The following is a 17900-nucleotide window of genomic DNA, read 5'->3' as shown; positions in this document are numbered from 1 at the left end:
AGCAGCTGTCAGATTACCCCTTTTGAAATATTGGCAGACTGTTGATACTGGAGCAAGCATTCAGTATTTTATTTGAGATCATGAGAATCTGGTTGATGGAGTGGGAGAGTGTACACCTGCTGAGAAAATTAGCAACACGCTTGATATTTAGCTAACTAACAGGGTGCAACAGAGCAACATGAGTTTATGTTGTGCTAAATGTGATTTACAGAGCTGTACCTTCCCTCAGTGGCTTTGACCTATTATCTCCCATTGCATAGGTTCATAGGTTCATAGATTAGCACTAAGCTAACTGCCCTTGTGAGCCATTTTAAGCCTAGCCAATTATCCCTTGTGAGACTCAAACCCTGCACCTTGTGTTTGTAAGGCAAACACGTTAACCATTAGGCCACCCTCCCAACCAGAGTGTAAGAACTTTGGTGGCCTAAGGGGGGTATTGATGAATGACGTTTTCACATTTTTCTTGCCGCTCAGTCCAGTGCACTTCATTGGTGTTTCAGCATCATGCATCTGTCAGTTGGCCTGCATCCAAAGTATAGGTAATTACCCAGTAGGACCATTTGTTTGGTTTCTGACTATTGGTAGTTTTAAGTCTACTGTCCAGCACTGAATCTGAAATACAACATTCTGTAAAATATAATAACTGTAAAGTGTGTTGGAAACAGATTTCCCATATGAACTATCATTGTTGTTGCCTTTTCTCCTTCTGTCCAAAGCATAAGTTGGACTCCTGTTTATACTTTGCCTCCTTCACCCCAAAAATAATGAGAAGTGGGTCTGAGTTTCTCCAGAATTTGCTGTTCAAAAGAGAGTATGCATTTGACTCCACACAACAGTTATATTAGCCAAGGTCTCTGGAAACCAGTATCCTAAGTGCAAACATTCAGAAAAGAGATATGGGGAGAAACAACATGACACTGAATACAGGGCCTTGCATGCATCCATTGTCCCAAGGTCTGGCAGCAGTGAGCATGTTTAGGCACTTTTGCAGCCTCATTCCTCAGAGTCTCCCACCACTCTGTTGACTTCTCACATGTCCTCGACCAAAACTTCTGATTAGTCAGTTGCCTCTCAGGCCTTTCCCTGAGTATTTGCACTCAATGTGACTATTCTGATATGCAAGGGTGAAGCTGGTATATCATCTCTGTTTTTGTGTGCAGAGAGGTTTCTGGAAACTGCATGGAGACTGTGGCCACCTACCTACTGCCAAAGTCCTTCAGGGCAGTTTCCAAGGATAAAGCTAGGTCTAAAGCACCAGAGTTCAAACAGGTGCCTAGCAATTTCTCTTATCTTAGGCATAGTGGAGTCTCAGCCCTATCTCTTTCCCAGGATTCTACCCAACAACTCTTCCATCTGGCTTAGGCGTTTGAGTTTCTTAAAGTTCAAGCAGCCAGCTTTGGAAACTCCTGAGTTGTCAAGAACCCCTTCTAAAAAGGAAAGGGAAGGACAGAACATTAGATAGAGGATTGCAGCAGGTTTCACAGATTCTGAAGCAGATGAAGTGGCCTGTGTAGGGCACATCCCATTTCCATCCATTTATTTGTCTAACACTGAAGGGAGACTGTCCTCTGCTTCTTCAGCAGAGAATTTCTCCATTGAGAAATCTTTCAGAAGATGAGAGATGGGTTCAGCTGGCAGATAAGGAAACACTCACAAAGCCAGCTTAGATTAAGAGCTGTCATGGGTCTGCCTGATCCCAAAGCTCTTTCAGTACCTCTAGTCCAGGATATTGTGGAATGCATCTCTAGAGCCTGGTTCACTTTCCTTTGGTATGAGGAAACCAGACTGATTTTACAGTGTCAAGGACTCCAGTAAGTTCCTTTATTAGAACCCTCAAGCAGATCCAGCTGTAATGCCCTTGGATTCTAGCAAGGACTCCATTTCAGCTCCAACTACTAACCCCCATTTCCAATGACAAGGAGAGTAGAATACTTGCGAGATTTGGTAAGAAGGTTCATACTTTACTGCTGCCCTGGTGTTTAGTATCTCAGATTGATAGACCTACATGCTTGCTTACTAGAACACCCTGTTAGAGAAGATGAGGGTCAAATCTTAGATAAGGATGTCAGAGAGGAGACACCTTGAGCCAGGCGACTTCTTTTCTCAGGTTGAAAAGCATTCCAAAAATGTGGCTTTAATACAGTCAGTACATCATGTCAGGCAGCTGTATGGGGTCAGTTATTCAAAGTCATGCCTGGCTGAGGACACAAGCCCTGCCAGACCATGTGAAGGTGGAGCTGTTTAATACTCCACTGGATTAGGATCTCCTCTTTGGACCCCCCTTCCACATAAGGTAACTTCAAGAGATTGGAGGAGAAAGTTTAGTTCAGAGGGGAATGGCAAACCAAAACAAAAAAAAAAGGCCTGGAGGCTACCAAAGTGGTGACTGCCACTAGGAACAGCCATGACTCATCCATGCTGTCCCCTTCACACATTCCCAAAATGTAAGATGCAGAAGACATTTGGCCTTGTTCATGGAACAGTGACAAAGCAATATACAAGATCTGTGGGTCTTAAGAATTCTAAAGCAAGACTGTAAGACTTCATTTTCTCTTCTTCTTCTTTCGGCTGCTCCCATCAGGGGTTGCCACAGCGGATCAACTGTTTCCATTTCTTCCTGTCCCCTGCATCTTGCTCTGTCACACCAACCACCTGCATGTCCTTTCTTACCACATCCATAAACTTTATCTTGGGCCTTCCTCTTTTCCTGTTACCTGGTAGCTTCATCCTTAGCATCTTTTTCCCAATATACTCTGCATCCCTCCTCAGCACATGTCCAAACCAACATAATCTTGCCTGTCTGGCTTTGTCTCCAAACCTTCCAACCTGGGCTGACCCTCTAATATACTTATTCCTAATCCTGTCCATCCTTGTCACACCCAGTGCAAATCTTAACATCTTCAACTCTGCCACGTCAAGCTCTGACTCCTGCCTTTTTGTCAATGCCACTGTCTCCAACCCATATAACATAGCTGGTCTCACTACCCTCTTGCAGACCTTCCCTTTCACTCTTACAGGTACTTGTCTGTCACAAATCACTCCTGACACTCTTCTCCACCCACTCCATCCTGCCTGTACTCTCTTCTTCACCTCTCTTCCACACTCACCATTACTATGAACTGTTGATCCCAAGTATTTAAACTCATCCACCTTCGCCACCTCTACTCCCTGCATCCTCACCATTCCTCTATCCTCCCTCTCATTCACACACACATATATTCTGTCTTAGTCCTGCTGACCTTCATTCCACTTCTCTCTCGAACATATCTCCACCTGTCCAGGGTCTCCTCCACCTGTTCCCTACTCTCACTACAGATCACAATGTCATCTGCAAACATCATAGTCCACGGGGACTCCTGTCTGATCTCATCTGTCAACCTGTTCATCACCATTGCAAATAAGAAGTGGCTCAGAGCTGATCCTTGATGTAATCCCACCTCCACCTTAAACGCATCCTTCACTCCCACCTCAAACCTCACCGCTGTCACACTACCCTCGTACATATCCTGTACCCCTCTTACATACTTCTCTGACACTCCCGACTTCCTCATACAATACCACAAGTTCTCTCTAGGCACCCTGTCATATGCTTTTTCTAAGTCGACAAAGACACAATGCAACTCCTTCTGACCTTCTCTGTACTTCTACATCAACACTGTCAGAGCAGACATCGCATCTGTAGTGCTCTTTCCCGGCATGAAACCATACTGCTGATAACTAATCATCACCTCCCTTCTTAACCTAGCTTCCACTACTCCTTCCCATAACTTCATGCTGTGACTGATCAATTGAATCCCTCTGTAGTTACTACAGCTCTGCATATCATCCTTATTCTTAAAAATCGGTACCAAAACACTTTTTCTCCATTCCTCAGGCATCCTCTCACTTGCCAAGATTTCATTAAACAATCTAGTTAAGAACTCCACTGCCATTTCACCTAAAGACCTCCATGCTTCCACAGGTATGTCATCTGGACCAACAGCCTTTCCATTCTTCATCCTCTTCATAGCTATCCTTACTTCCTCCTTGCTAATCCACTGCACTTCATGATTCACTATTTGTACATCATCCAACTGTCTCTCCCTTTCATTCTCTTCATTCATCAGCCCCTCAAAGTACTCTTTCCATCTGCTCAACACACTCTCCTTGCTATTGAGTACATTTCCCTCATTGTCCTTTATCACCCTTACCTGCTGAAAATCTTTACTAGCTCGGTCCCTCTGTCTAGCCAATCGGTACATGTCCTTTTTCTCCCTCCTTAGTGTCCAACCTTTCATACATCTCTTCATACGCCTTATCCTTAGCCTTTGCCACCTCTCTCTTTGCCATGCACCTCATGTCCTTATACTCTTGTCTACTTTCTTCATCTCTCTGACAATCCCACTTCTTCTCCAACCTCTTTCTCTGTATACTCTCCTGTACTTCTTCATTCCACCACCAGGTCTCCTTGCCTCCTTCCTCTTTCCAGATGTCACACCAAGCACCTTTGTAGCCATCTCTCTTACTAGCTCTGCTGTAGTTACCCAGCTATTCGGTAACTCTTCACTGCCACCCAGTGCCTGCCTTAACTCTTCCTTGAACTCCACCTCACAATTACCCTTTTTCAATTTCCACCATTTGATCCTTGGTGCTGCCCTTACACTCCTCCTCCTCTTCTTGATCACCAATGTCATCCTACAAACCACCATCGTATGCTGCCTAACTACACTTTCCCCTGCCACCACTTTACAGTCTCCAATCTCCTTCAGACTGGCCCTTCTACATAAGATATAATCCACCTGTGTGCATTTTCCTGCACTTTTGTATGTCAACCTATGCTCCTCCCTCTTGTCAAAATACATATTCACCATAGCCATGTCCATCCTTTTCGCAAAATTCACTACCATCTGACCTTCTGCATTCCTTTGCTTAACACCATACCTACCCATCACTTCCTCATCCCCTCTGTTCCCTTCACCAACATGCCCATTGAAATCTGCTCGAATCACCAGTTTCTCACCCTTGGGTACAGTCATCACCACTTCATCCAACTCACTCCAAAATTTTTCTTTCTCATTCATCGCACACCCAACTTGTGGAGCATATACACTAACAACATTCATCATTACACCATCAATTTCCAGCTTCATAAACATCACTCTATCCGGCACTCTTTTCACATCCAAGACACTCTTAGCATACTGTTCCTTCAGGATAACCCCTATGCCATTTATCCTCCCATCCACACCATGATAAAACAAATTGAACCCGCCTCCAATACACCTGTTCTTGCTCCCCTTCCATCTGGTCTCTTGCACACACAATATACCAACCTTCCTTCGGTCCAACATATCAGCTAGCTCTCTCCCTATACCAGTCATACTGCCAGCATTCAAAGTTCCGACCCTCACTATCACAGTCCTAGCCTTTACCTGTCTTTGGGCTTGCCTTCCCCCTCTTCTCCTCCTTCGGCCAACAGTAGCCCCATTTCCACCAGCACCCTGTTGGCCAGCAGTACTGGTGGCGGTCGTTAACCCGGACCTCGACCGATCTGGTATGTATATCTGTACTGTTGTCCACATATTCATTTTCTAAGTAGACCAAAATTTTGGTGCATCTCATTATTACCAAAACAGCACATTTTCATAGTTCCTCCTCATGTAAGAGTTTTGCTAGAATAGGGGGATATAGACAATAGTTACATTAGCAGAGAAAGGGCAAGGTTATTAATTCAAACCTTTTCCTTGTGCCGAGAAGGAAGGCATAAGGAGGCTTTTCCTTGATCAGTCGGACAGGCTAAATAAATTCCTCATTGTGCCAAAATTCAAGATTATGATTTTAAAGGGCCTTCTTCCTCTCTTGTCTCCTCATGCTCTGCTGGATGTTCTTTGTTTCACTGTTGCAGTCATTACATTTGGGTAATCTGCTGGCAGGTTGCCCTCAGTCGGCCTGGATTCCAAAGTCTTGGGTCCTGCATCGGTTGCTGTCTTCTCTTCCATGACGTCAGGTCATCAGGGGTATAAAACATGCAGCCGATGCCATTTTCTTCAGTCTTTCTTGCTGCGCGGTGCCCGAAGCAGAAGCATTTCGCAAGTGCCAGTCAGCTGACTACTGAAATATTTGAGTTTGAGTTTCAGAACCAAAGTCTTCACTAAGCTAAGTACCCTGCTGGGGAAACTTTTTTCTTGCTTTTTACCGATGTCAGAAAAAGTTAATAATTGTATTACTTGTGGGAAGCAAATACCTCATAAGGATTTCCATTTATACTATATTCCTTGCCTAGGCCCTGGTCACAATGTGCCTGGCTGTCGGTTTTGTGCTAGATTTAACCAATGCACTATTAAGCATCGGTATATTTTTGCATCTGAGTGTTTTGGAAACAGATTTAACTACCCAGAAATGTCAGATAGCAATCCGACTACCGGAGTACATAAAAAAACGCAAAGAAAAGGACAGAGAAAGGCAGTTGAGATCCAAAACCGCCGATGAAACTTCTCCTCAGTCAGTCGCCGGTTCGCTGGTACTCAGTGAGGCACTTTCGCAGCCCCTGATACGTGCTACCTTCGAATTGCAGGCCTCTACAGACACCCATGTGGAGTTTGGCATGCTGCAAGATACTCAAGGTGTTGGACCGGCGGATGTATCTCCCTCGGATGGGTCCGGAGCCGCTGAGCAGGCACCGGCTTCTGACGGTGAATTCAGATCTCAACATTTATATATCAAACCGACGAAAGCTGCAAAACCAAAGGCAAAGACATCTTCTAAAACTAAAAAAAACCACGCCTGAGCCACATGCACAGGCCTTTATGCCTAAAAAAACAGATTATCAAAATGGCTGAAGACCTTATTACCTCGATCAGGGGTACCCATCCCCCTCCAGATAATAGGCCTAGGCAAGACACTGACTATGAATCTTCAGATCAGGTTTCTATTTCTTCTGATTCCTCTTCTGATCAGGAATTATCTTTACCTCCCTATGAGGATTCTGATGCTGAGGAGTTTATTCCATCTGCATCTCCTGCTGAGGATTATTCATTTGGAGAAACCTTGCATACTTTGAGGGAGCACTTTCACTGGGAGAGTCGAGACTTCTCAGAATCAAAAAAGAGGCTCAGGGATTTCCTTCTTCTCCCTCAGCACAAGCCTTTAGCCATTCCCCCTGTTTTAGACATTGTGGATGATGTGTTTTCGGAGTCAAGCCTGACCCCTGACTCCTTACCTCCGGCTCCCAGTAAGCCTGACAGATATTACAGGGTCCCTGACTCTCATAAATTTTTATTTAGAAACCCTGCTGCTGATCCTGAAACTATTTCACAGGGTCCAAAGGGAGTTAAGGCCTCAACAGCAAAAAATCCTACACCCTCCGACATAGATTCAAGGGCACTGGACAGATAGGGAAAAAAGGTTTATACATGTGCAACTTTGGCGATCAGGGCCTTAAACTGTTAATTTCATATGCTTAAGTACCAACAACATGTTATGGGATTGCTGAAACAGAAATTGATGTTGATTTCAGAATGTGCAGAAAATGAAGAATTGCAGGAATTATTGTATGCAGCTGAACAAGTTGGAAAGCATACTTTGCAATGTGGTTTTGACTCTTTAGAGGCCTCCTGCAGGGCCGCAATTACAGGATCTGTGATTAGGAGGCATGCCTGATTAAAGGAACAAAATTTGCCTGATCATGTTAAAGCTAAATTGCTAGATGCACCTTTACAGCATGATTCTCTGTTTGGCATTAAGGCAGAAGAGGTTTTAAAGAAAATGGAAGACAAAGCTAAGTATATGCAAACTGTTAAAGATTTCTTACAAGTGCAGCCACCAAGATTCAGTAGACACTGGCCTACAAAAAATTGGTCTTTTCCTGTGTCAGACAGAGCTCAAAGGGGCAAATCCAGACACCCTAAGGTTTCCAGGTGCCAGGCTCAAGACTCATACAGGTCAAAGCAATGGGGCACATCCACCTCCAAATCTGGAGGAGATAAAGCGCAAACCTACAGAAAGCAATCCCAATGACTTCCCTCTGCCTACACCAAGCATTTATCTTTTGGCAGTACCCATAGGGGGAAAATTAGCACTTTTTGCTCAAAATTGGCAGTTAATAACCCAGGACAAGTGGGTACTAAACATCGTATCACAAGGATACAGATTCCATTTCCATACTCTGCCAATGACAAATGGTTGGCCAGATCTGCCAAAAAAACAATGGGCAGAGGCACAGAAACAGGTTACGTCCCTCATGGATATGGGGGCCATTCAGACAGTACCAGAACAGGAAAAAGGACAAGGTTTTTACTCAAGACTGTTCTTGGTACCTAGAAAGGACAAGGCCTGGCGGCCAATACTGGATTTATCGATCTTGAACACATACCTGGACATTCCAAAATTCAAAATGCTCACTTTACAACAGCTTCTGCCCATGATGGGCAAAAATGCTTGGCTGGTGACTTTAGACCTAAAAGAGGCATACCTGCATGTCCCAATAAGACATTCGTGCAGAAGATACCTCAGATTCAAGGCTGGCTTCATGCATTACAAATTCTCTGCACTGCCCTTTGGCTTATGTACTGTGCCCAGGGTCTTTACAAAGTGCCTGGCACCAGTAATTGCATTTTGCAGACAAAGAAGTATTCAAATATATCCTTACTTGGACGACTGTTTCATTCAAGCAGAGAACAAGGACACTCGTCTACGACACCTGGCGTTTGTGAAAAGACTTCTAACATGCCTAGGGTACACAATAAACGAAAAGAAATCACAACTGGTACCCTCTCAAAAGATAACATTCCTGGGTGCAAGCTTGAATACAACTGCCCAGATGGCTTACCTCACGCCAGACAAACAAAGGCAACTGACTACTTATTTCAAACTGATGGCAACAAAAACCCAGTCTTCTGCAAGACAAATTCTGCCGGCTCTGGGCTTCATGGCATTCTTTATCCTATTAATTCCATATGCAAGACTGCATATGAGGAAACTTCAATGGTACCTAAAAAGATTATGGAGTCAACATTCACACAGTCTGGAAACAATGATTCCTCTCATTCCCTGCCGGCAACAGGAGTTTCTATGGTGGGCAAAGGCCTATCACCAAAACATGGGATGGCCCTTCACTCTACCCCCTGCCAGCCAAACCTTAACAGCAGACGCATCAGATTATGCCTGGGGGGCCCACATGGCAGGAAGATGCATTCAGGGCATATGGGCACGAAATCAAATGCATCTACATATCAACCAGAAAGAGATGCTAGCTGTTCAAAATGCCCTAACAGCCTTCAAGGACTTACTTCAACCAGGACAACTACTGATAAAGATGGACAACACCACAGTCATGTGGTATATAAACAAGCAAGGGTGCACACACTCATACCCCCTTTGCAGATTAGCCATGGCACTGTGGGACACAGCTTTGACCTACCAAATACATCTTCAAGCTCAATTCCTGCCAGGAAAACAAAACACTCTAGCAGACAATTTAAGCAGAAACCTTATGGATCCTCACGAATGGAAACTAAATACACAAGTCTTCAGCATGATAACAGAGAAATGGGGGAGCCCAGACACAGATCTATTTGCCTCTCCTCAAAATTATGAACTGAAAAGATTCTGCACAAGGACTTATCACAGACAAGCATGGAAAGTGGACGCCCTATCCTTCAGTTGGAAAAACCTATCAGTTTACGCCTTTCCTCCTCTGCCTCTTCTACCCAAGGTCCTCCTAAAAGTCAGACAGGAGAAGCCAAAGATGATATTAATTGCCCTGAACTGGCCCCGCCAATACTGGTACCCAGTCCTAAGGAGCTTGTCTCAATACCCATCTTGGACCTTGCCTCAAAAACCACAACTGTCCCAGCAAAACAATCAGATCCTGCACAATCAACTACAGACTCTGAACCAGGCAGCATGGCTAATGCTGTAATCATACAAACGACACCTTTCAGTAAAGCTGTGATTGATGTCATTTCGGAAGCCAGAAGGCCTAGTACTAGAAAATCTTATGCTGACAAATGGAAGAGATTCTGTGCTTGGAATCAAGCACAAGGAACTGATACAGCAGAACCGCATATTCCTCAGATATTACAATACTTAACTGAGATGCTTGACAGAGGCCTATCTTTCTCATCAATCAAAATCCATGCCTCTGCCATTTCAGCTCATTACAATACAGAGCCACCAATCTTTTCTCATCCTTTACTAAAGCAGTATCTTAGAGGAGCCAAAAATTTAAGGCCTCCTAGAAGATCACCATTACCTGCATGGGACCTCAATTATGTGTTGGAAAAGGTCACCCTGCTTCCATTTGAACCAGCTGCTACCACTGATATAAAGTTCTTATCATGGAAGACAGCTGTGCTACTAGCAATTACTTCAGCAAGAAGAGTTTCAGAGCTACAGGCCCTCATGGCTGTAGAGCCTTTTATCATATTTTACCCAAACAGGGTGTCTCTGAGGACAAATCCTACTTTTATGCCTAAGGTCGTTTCCATTGTTGCTCTTAACCAAACAATTCATCTGCCAACTTTTTATCCAAATCCGCAGAACAAAGGGGAGAGAATTCTGCATTCCTTGGACGTACACAGACAGCTAAGATTCTACTTGAGCAGGACTAAAGCTCTAAGAAAAACTGAGCAATTACTAGTGTCATATGTTGCAGGATCAGAAGGAAAGGCTATTTCAAAGCAGACAATTTCAAAGTGGATAAGCCATTGCATCCGTTTCTGCTACTTACACCATGGCAAACCTGTGCCCATGGGCATTAGGTCTCACTCCACCAGGGCTGCAGCTACTTCAGCAGCCTTTCTCAGAGGAGTACCAACCAAGGACATTCTAGAGGCTGCTACTTGGAGTTCTGTTCACACCTTTACAAAACATTACCATTTGCCTCTGTACTCTAAGTCCAGGGCAGGCTTTGCCAGTGCAGTGCTGCAGGGCCTTATAGCCTCACCTAATGCTGTTTAGCTCCAGCCTCCCAACCATAGCTTTGGGATTCTACCCAAATGTAATGACTGCAACAGTGAAACACGAAGAACATAGTACAGTTGTGTACACTTACCATAAATGTAGATGTTCGAGTGTATTCACTGTTGCAGTCCAGGTTACCCTCCCGCCATCCCCTTGTCATTCTACAGTTTATCTTTCTCTTCTCTATCTTCTACAACCTATGTGGTGTATTTGCTTGTAGATGAAGTTAAAGTTTATATTGGTGCATGTATATATATATATATATATATATATATATATATATATATATATATATAAATATTTATAATATTGCTACCTTTTTGGGGGCACCTGACAATCAGGGGCAAGAAAAACTAAAGAAAATGGCGTCGGCTGCATGTTTTATACCCCTGACGACCTGACGTCATGGAAGAGAAGACAGCAATCAAAGCAGGACCCAAGACTTTGGAATTTAGGCCGACTGAGGGCAACCTGCCAGCAGATTACCCAAATGTAATGACTGCAATAGTGAATACACTCGAACATCTACATTTATGGTAAGTGTACACAACTGTACTTCACTCCAGACATCAAGTACACATATCTCCATATCCCAGTTGCCAGAAATCACTGGAAGTTTTTAAGGTTCATAGCAGATGAGGAACATTCCCAGTTCACTTCCTTGCCCTTCAGCTTGTGTACTGCGCACAGCGTCTTTACCAGTTGTTTGTTTCCAGTAATAATCTACTGCAGGATAAAGGGCATTCATATCTATCCTTACCTGGACTTACTGCCTCATTCAGGCAGAGTCCATGGAAGAGATCAGCAAGGCTTTACACTTGCACTTCACTCTGAATTGCTTCAGGGAGATAGGTTGCTTTGTCAGTGTAGCCTAGTCCAAATTGTACCCAGTTGAAGACTGGTCTTCTTGGGACCTCTGTTGAGCACAGGCCCCTGTCAGAGGACAAATATATCTATTGACACCCTTCTTCAAGAACATCCCTGATGGTCTAGGTTACATGGCTTCCTGCATCCTGACAATAATCGTTGCAAAGGGATACACGAGGAAGCTAAAGCAGTACCTCAAAAATGCATGGAGTCACCATTTCTCAATCCCTAGAGAGACTTGGATCCTCATTCTCCCTTGCATAAGAAAAGCAATTTCATGAAGGGAGGGGTAGCTTCAACTTAGTCTGGGAGTGCCCTTTAGGCCGAAACCCTGATAACAGACTTCTCAACTTAGCTAGGAGAGCCCATATTTGGACAGTGAAAATCCAGGGCATGTGGGACCCAAAAAAATGAGAGATTAACCTATAAATGTAAAAGAAATTACAGCAGGGGTCCTGGCTGTCAGAGCCTTCGAGCAAATTTGGGTAATGGTAATGATTCATATTCTCACAGACAATACCATAGCCATGTGGTATATAAACAGACAAAGGGTGCTTATTCCTACAACCAGTGGAAACTGTTAGGATAGGCCTGGAATATTGTCCAAGTGGTGAGTGACCTACACCCCTTCCTGGGAGGACTTGGTGGCAGACAGACTGAGCAGATCACAGGTAAACCCTCACAAGTGGATGTTAAACAAGGACATCTTTCTGGATCTGGAAGCTGCTGGGTTGTGCCAGAAGTAGTCTTTTTTACTTCACCACAGAACAGGGTGCTAAGAAAGTTATTTTTTTTTTCAGGAATACCAACTCCAGCACCCTGGAAAGTGTACCTTTTTCCTTGGATTGGATAGATCTGTTTCTGAATGTATTTTCTCCTGTATCCTTTATCCCCAGGATACTACAAAAATCAAGGAGTAAAAGCCAGAAGGTATTCTAATAACCCCTTTTGAGTCAAGCAACACTGTTTATATCTCATGTTAAGTCTGAGAAGGGAAAAACAGGTGAAGTGCAAGTTCATGTGAACTTCTTAACTCAAAACAAATACTCCCTCATTCATCCCAACCTGACCACTCTAAGGCTGACAGTTTGGAGGATCTAACTTTCATCACAAGTAGGCACATGTTTATTAGACATTGTGGTAGAGATCATGAAGGAGGCTAGGAAGCCAAATAGAAGGAAGTCATACCCAGCTAAATGGAAAATATTCTCCCTCTGATAACTAACCAGTAACTAGACTCAAGTAAAGTAATGGTGCCTGTGTGACTGGATTACCTAACTTTTCAAAACTGAGCTTTTTTCAGGGGGGGATGTTCAGGATTGATCCAGTAACTCCTGTTCCTGCACCCAACTGGCCCATTTATTCCTCCATCAAGACAAGAGCCCTCCTGCCCAGTTGTTCCCTGAGGATTGGATGGTATAGATCAGTCCAGTCTGTACATCCTGTGGATTGTCCTAGCCCCACTACTTGGTAGCCTACAAGCTCTGCTGTAGCTGCCTTTGGGGTGTGCATTAATGCTGCTAAGGATGTGCAACCTCCGAACCAAGTAGCACACTACATACAGTGCAGACACACAAGACTGTGTTGTGGTGAGACATTGCTAGTAAAGCAGGCCAAGCTGCCTCCTTCTCCCAGAGTGGGTGAGCTACTGTTGATTGTTCACTCTCTTCCTGTTCTGCCCAATTGCTCCAGTGCCCATGCTGCTAGTCAAGCACTTGTCATGTGGGGTGCAGTTAGGGTCAGTGTTGTTTTTAATTATCTTATTTGCTAATTAATTAGAATTAGCTCATTTTTTCTAATTAATTAGAATTAGCAGTCTAACGTATCTAATTAATTAGAATTAGCAAACATTGAAACTAATTAGACTAATCAGATTTTTAATTAGCAACTTACTGCCAACTGTCTTAACTTATAACTTGTCAGTCCAAGTGTTTAACTTGAAAACAATGTAGTCAATGTCAAATCATAAAAGTTAAACAGTATCTCTAAGCACATGTTTAGCTAAATAATCAACTTCACAGTAAAACATATTTAAAACTGTAAAATAGTAAAATCATCAAATAGTAATGTTCATCAGTTGGTCTGTGTTGCACTTGGCAATGACAAGCAACTCCAGTGATGTATCACTAAGCATACTTTGCCTAGCTGAAACAATGTAACAAGCAGCACTGAAAACCCTTTCAACATTTGCTGAAGTAACAGGTATACAGTGGTGCTTAAGATGTAACTTGTATAAGGTTGGAAATAATTATTGGCAAAAAACAAGTAATCTCCGTGGTATCCCCGAAGTCTCAAAACAACCCACTAAAGTGTAGTGGGTCTAAAAACAAAACAGTGTAAGAAACTTCTCTGTGTGGAAGATTTTCAGTAAATATATTTCTAGTCAATCACTGTATATTAATCAGATCAGACAATAGTAGTAGAAGTAGCGAACGTAAACTCGTCAAGTCAAAAAGTAATAATAGAAATTATATAATTCTACAGTATTACCAAGTATAAGAAAGTAATCCAAGCAAGGCAGGCAGTCTTTTTCCAGTCGAAAGTCCTTTATTAAGTACACATACAAGCGATCCAAGTAAAACAAAAATAGAGTAATAATTTCCTCACAAGCTTTCTAAATATATATATATATATATATATATATATATATATATACTTATTATCAGGCATGGGAGTGGTTTACTGTGCTGTAAAACAGTGTTATTGGTACACATGTTAAATTCACATCCCTTCCCCCATCAGTGTGACATTCGAGCTGGTCCTGCCCTACCTAGTAGCTGTCATAATAATATATAGCCCATTCCTTTATAAACGCATTCTATGAACACCTTCAGGAATGCATGGATCATGCGATCCCAAATAAAACCAAGACCCAATCCTCCAAAGGCAGACGTCCTGTCTGGTGGACCCCAGCCATAAACAAACTATACAATAGAAGGAGGAAGCTACTAAATGATGTAGCAAAATCCCAAAAAGGGAAGGCATCACTGATCAGTATTAGCAAAAAACTACGGGCACACATAAAATTGTCTAAGGCCAGCTTCGAGAGAAAAATTGCACAGGACACTAAGGATAATCACAAGGCTTTCTTTAGTTATGTTAGGAACCTGGGTGGTAATTCCCAGATATGCTCAGAATTAGTCCAAAATGACAAAAATACACGAACCCACAGACATTGCCAACATCCTAGCTGACAGGTTCAGCGCAAACTTCTCCCTCCCCACCAAAGGGCAAATATCTATCCCAGCAGAGTGCTGCCCCTGACATCTCAGATGCTCAGGTAAGAGCCGCCTCTCCAAAGCAAAAACACAGCATCAATGGGACCAGACGGTGTCCCGGCTGTCCTACATGAACTCCAAGAAGAGCTAAACCCAAACATAAAACTACTGTTCAATCTCAGCCTTACTACAGGATATGTGCCCAAAGAGTGGCGACAGCAACAGTGGTCCCTCTCCATAAAGGTGGTGCCTCAACGGATCCTGGAAACTATCGCCCCATAAGCCTGACTAGCTTGGTCTGCAAAGCTATGGAAAGGATCTTCATGGACCTCATAAATAAAGATATTGGGGACCTACAAACACTGGATCCTACCCAGTTCGGCTTTGTTAAGGGCAGATCCTGCCTCTTAAACCTGGTTGATTTCTTTGAAACAGTCACCAAGGCCATTGACGAGGGGAAGGTGGTCCACACAGCCTACCTGGACCTCGCAAAAGCCTTCGATACAATACCCCACTCTGGCATTAAGCTCACCAGCTTAAATATAAATCCCTATGTCACTAGATGGATTGCAAATTGGCTCAAGGACAGAACCCACATGGTTAGAATTGCTGGAGCCATGTCAGACTTCAAACCAGTTACAAGTGGTGTCCCACAAGGCTCAGTCCTGGGACCTCTCTTGTTTGGTATATATTTCTCGGAGGTACAGGCCAACACGGAAGGACTGTGGCTGACCAAGTTCGCAGATGACTGCAAACTGGGCGCCATAATCAACTATCCAGCCGACACAAGCATCCTCCAAAAGGGCCTCATAGAAACAGACAACTGGTGCCAGAGCCATGGCCTCAAGCTAAATGCCAAAAAGTGTATAGTCATCCCCTTTGGCAAAAACAAAGTGCCCACAAATTACCACATAGGTGGTAATCCATTAAGTACAGAAGAAGTAATTAGGGACCTGGGGACCCAAGTTGATAGCAATCTCTCATTTGACAACCACGTGGCCAAAGTGGTTAGAAAAACATTTTATATAGCCCACCTAATCATGAAGGGATTCACATCTAGATCAGGGGACGCCATCGTGCCTCTTTACTCATCCCTCATCATGCCCATAATTGAGTACAATGCCCCTTTTGGGATGTACCTTACCAGACACCTGCAGCAACTGGAAAGACCCCAAAAGTACCTCACCAAGAGGATCAAAGGGCTCAAACAGATGCCATATGCTGCCCGGTTAAAGAAACTCCAGCTCTACTCAGTGGCATACCGCCTGTTCAGAGGCGATCTGTGCCTGACGATAAAGCCATGTCCAACCGGAATTAATGGACATGCTGCACCTCAGAAAATCCAAATCCCGTCGAGCTACGCCGAGAGACTTGAACCTCAGCACTGAAATAAATAGGACATGCTGGAGGGACAGATTCATAACCCAGAGGCTCCCTTCACTCTGGAATAAAATCCCAGTCCAGGTTAGGCAGAGTCCCTCATTGACTCTCTTCAAGAGGAATCTTGATGAGTGGATGGGAGATCGTAGGTTTAACCCGGGTATCACTTCTGTGTCACTGTTAGACAGAGGCACAGTATACTAACCTCGAAAAAGGGCATGGCAAAATAAATTTAAAATGGGTGGCGAAAGCCAAACACATTCTGGCTAGGCTTATAAATGCCCTAGGGCAGATAGCCTAGTATGAACCTATGAACCTAAATGTACTTTAATGGTACTTCTTATTTAACCAAATTATTAAGTCTGTGATTTTATACAAGGCAATATTCTACATGGCTGGAAATATATCAACCTTAGTTCATTTTGCGATCAAAAATTATATATAAATATATACATATACATTTTGCATGTAAAAATCAGTTTCTATTTTCATAACCTATTGTTAACAGTGATCGGTTTCGTCCTTCTAGACTTCTTCAGGTCTGTGTACAAGAACCCTAAAAACCTATATAATTGTATAATTAGTTAGTATTGTTATTACCATCATTTTGAATAAAGTGGAAAAAAGAGAACCAGAAAAAAGTAAAAAAAATATATATGTATGATGATGGAAACAAAATATACACTTAAATGTTAAATGATTTAAAATGGTATTTAAAACCAATTTGTAGAAAAAATAAAATAAAATACACTTAGTCATGTAAACATTGTGGCAATTTTCTAAGTTCCATTGCACTTTTAATTGAACAGTAGTAGTTTAGTCCAGGTTTTCTATGAGTTCAGAACCTCGACTACAACCCAGGTCCCAGGCTCAGACAGAGGAAACAGCCACAATAACAGGTACAATAACAACAACAACAGGCACCACAATAACAGGTGCTCCACTTATCTGGAACCACTCTGTTAAAGCACTGACTGAAGAGGAAAAAAGTGTGTTGTCCAAAGGACTTACTTTTGTACCAAGCTGCAGGAGTGAGGTTGCTCAAGTACTGATAGACCTTAAAATGTTTGTGAGGAAGCTCAACTTAAGGGTACAGTTTCATGGCAAAAGTAATGACACTGAAAATAAGCCTATTGATGAAACTATAAAAAGACCTAGCAGCTATTGTCCACCACTACATCAAACACTAGCTGCTTTCGAAGTGAAATGTGAGATGGATATCAGAAAACTGCTTAAAACACCTCCAAAGAAAAAGCTTAAAAAACCTCCAAAGAAAAAACTTTATAACTTAACACAGGGAGAAAGAAAAGCATTGCTTGAGCTAGACAATGATAAATCCAGGCGTGTAATGAAGGCAGACAAGGGAAGAGGTATACTTGTGACTGATACCACTAGCTACAACCAAAAGATAGAGAACATGCTGGAGGATAACAGATTTTATGATTTATTTACCATGGATGACATAAAAAGAGCATATGATTTATGGAACACTAA

At 42.9% G+C, this 17900-nt stretch overlaps 1 protein-coding gene across 2 annotated transcripts in view; it reads left to right on the top strand.

Moving 5' to 3' along the window:
- LOC122789777 (consortin-like) overlaps positions 1–17900 on the top strand; it is a 1146861-nt gene that overhangs the window by 632924 nt on the left and 496037 nt on the right. The window lies entirely within an intron of this gene.

This window comes from Protopterus annectens, chromosome 1.part2 (genome assembly GCF_019279795.1).
Source record: "Protopterus annectens isolate FY-2018-M chromosome 1.part2, PAN1.0, whole genome shotgun sequence".
Taxonomy (NCBI): Eukaryota; Metazoa; Chordata; order Ceratodontiformes; family Protopteridae; genus Protopterus; species Protopterus annectens.
The sequence above is the reverse complement of the archived record's forward strand: the minus strand, read 5'-3'. Positions and strand labels throughout refer to the sequence as shown.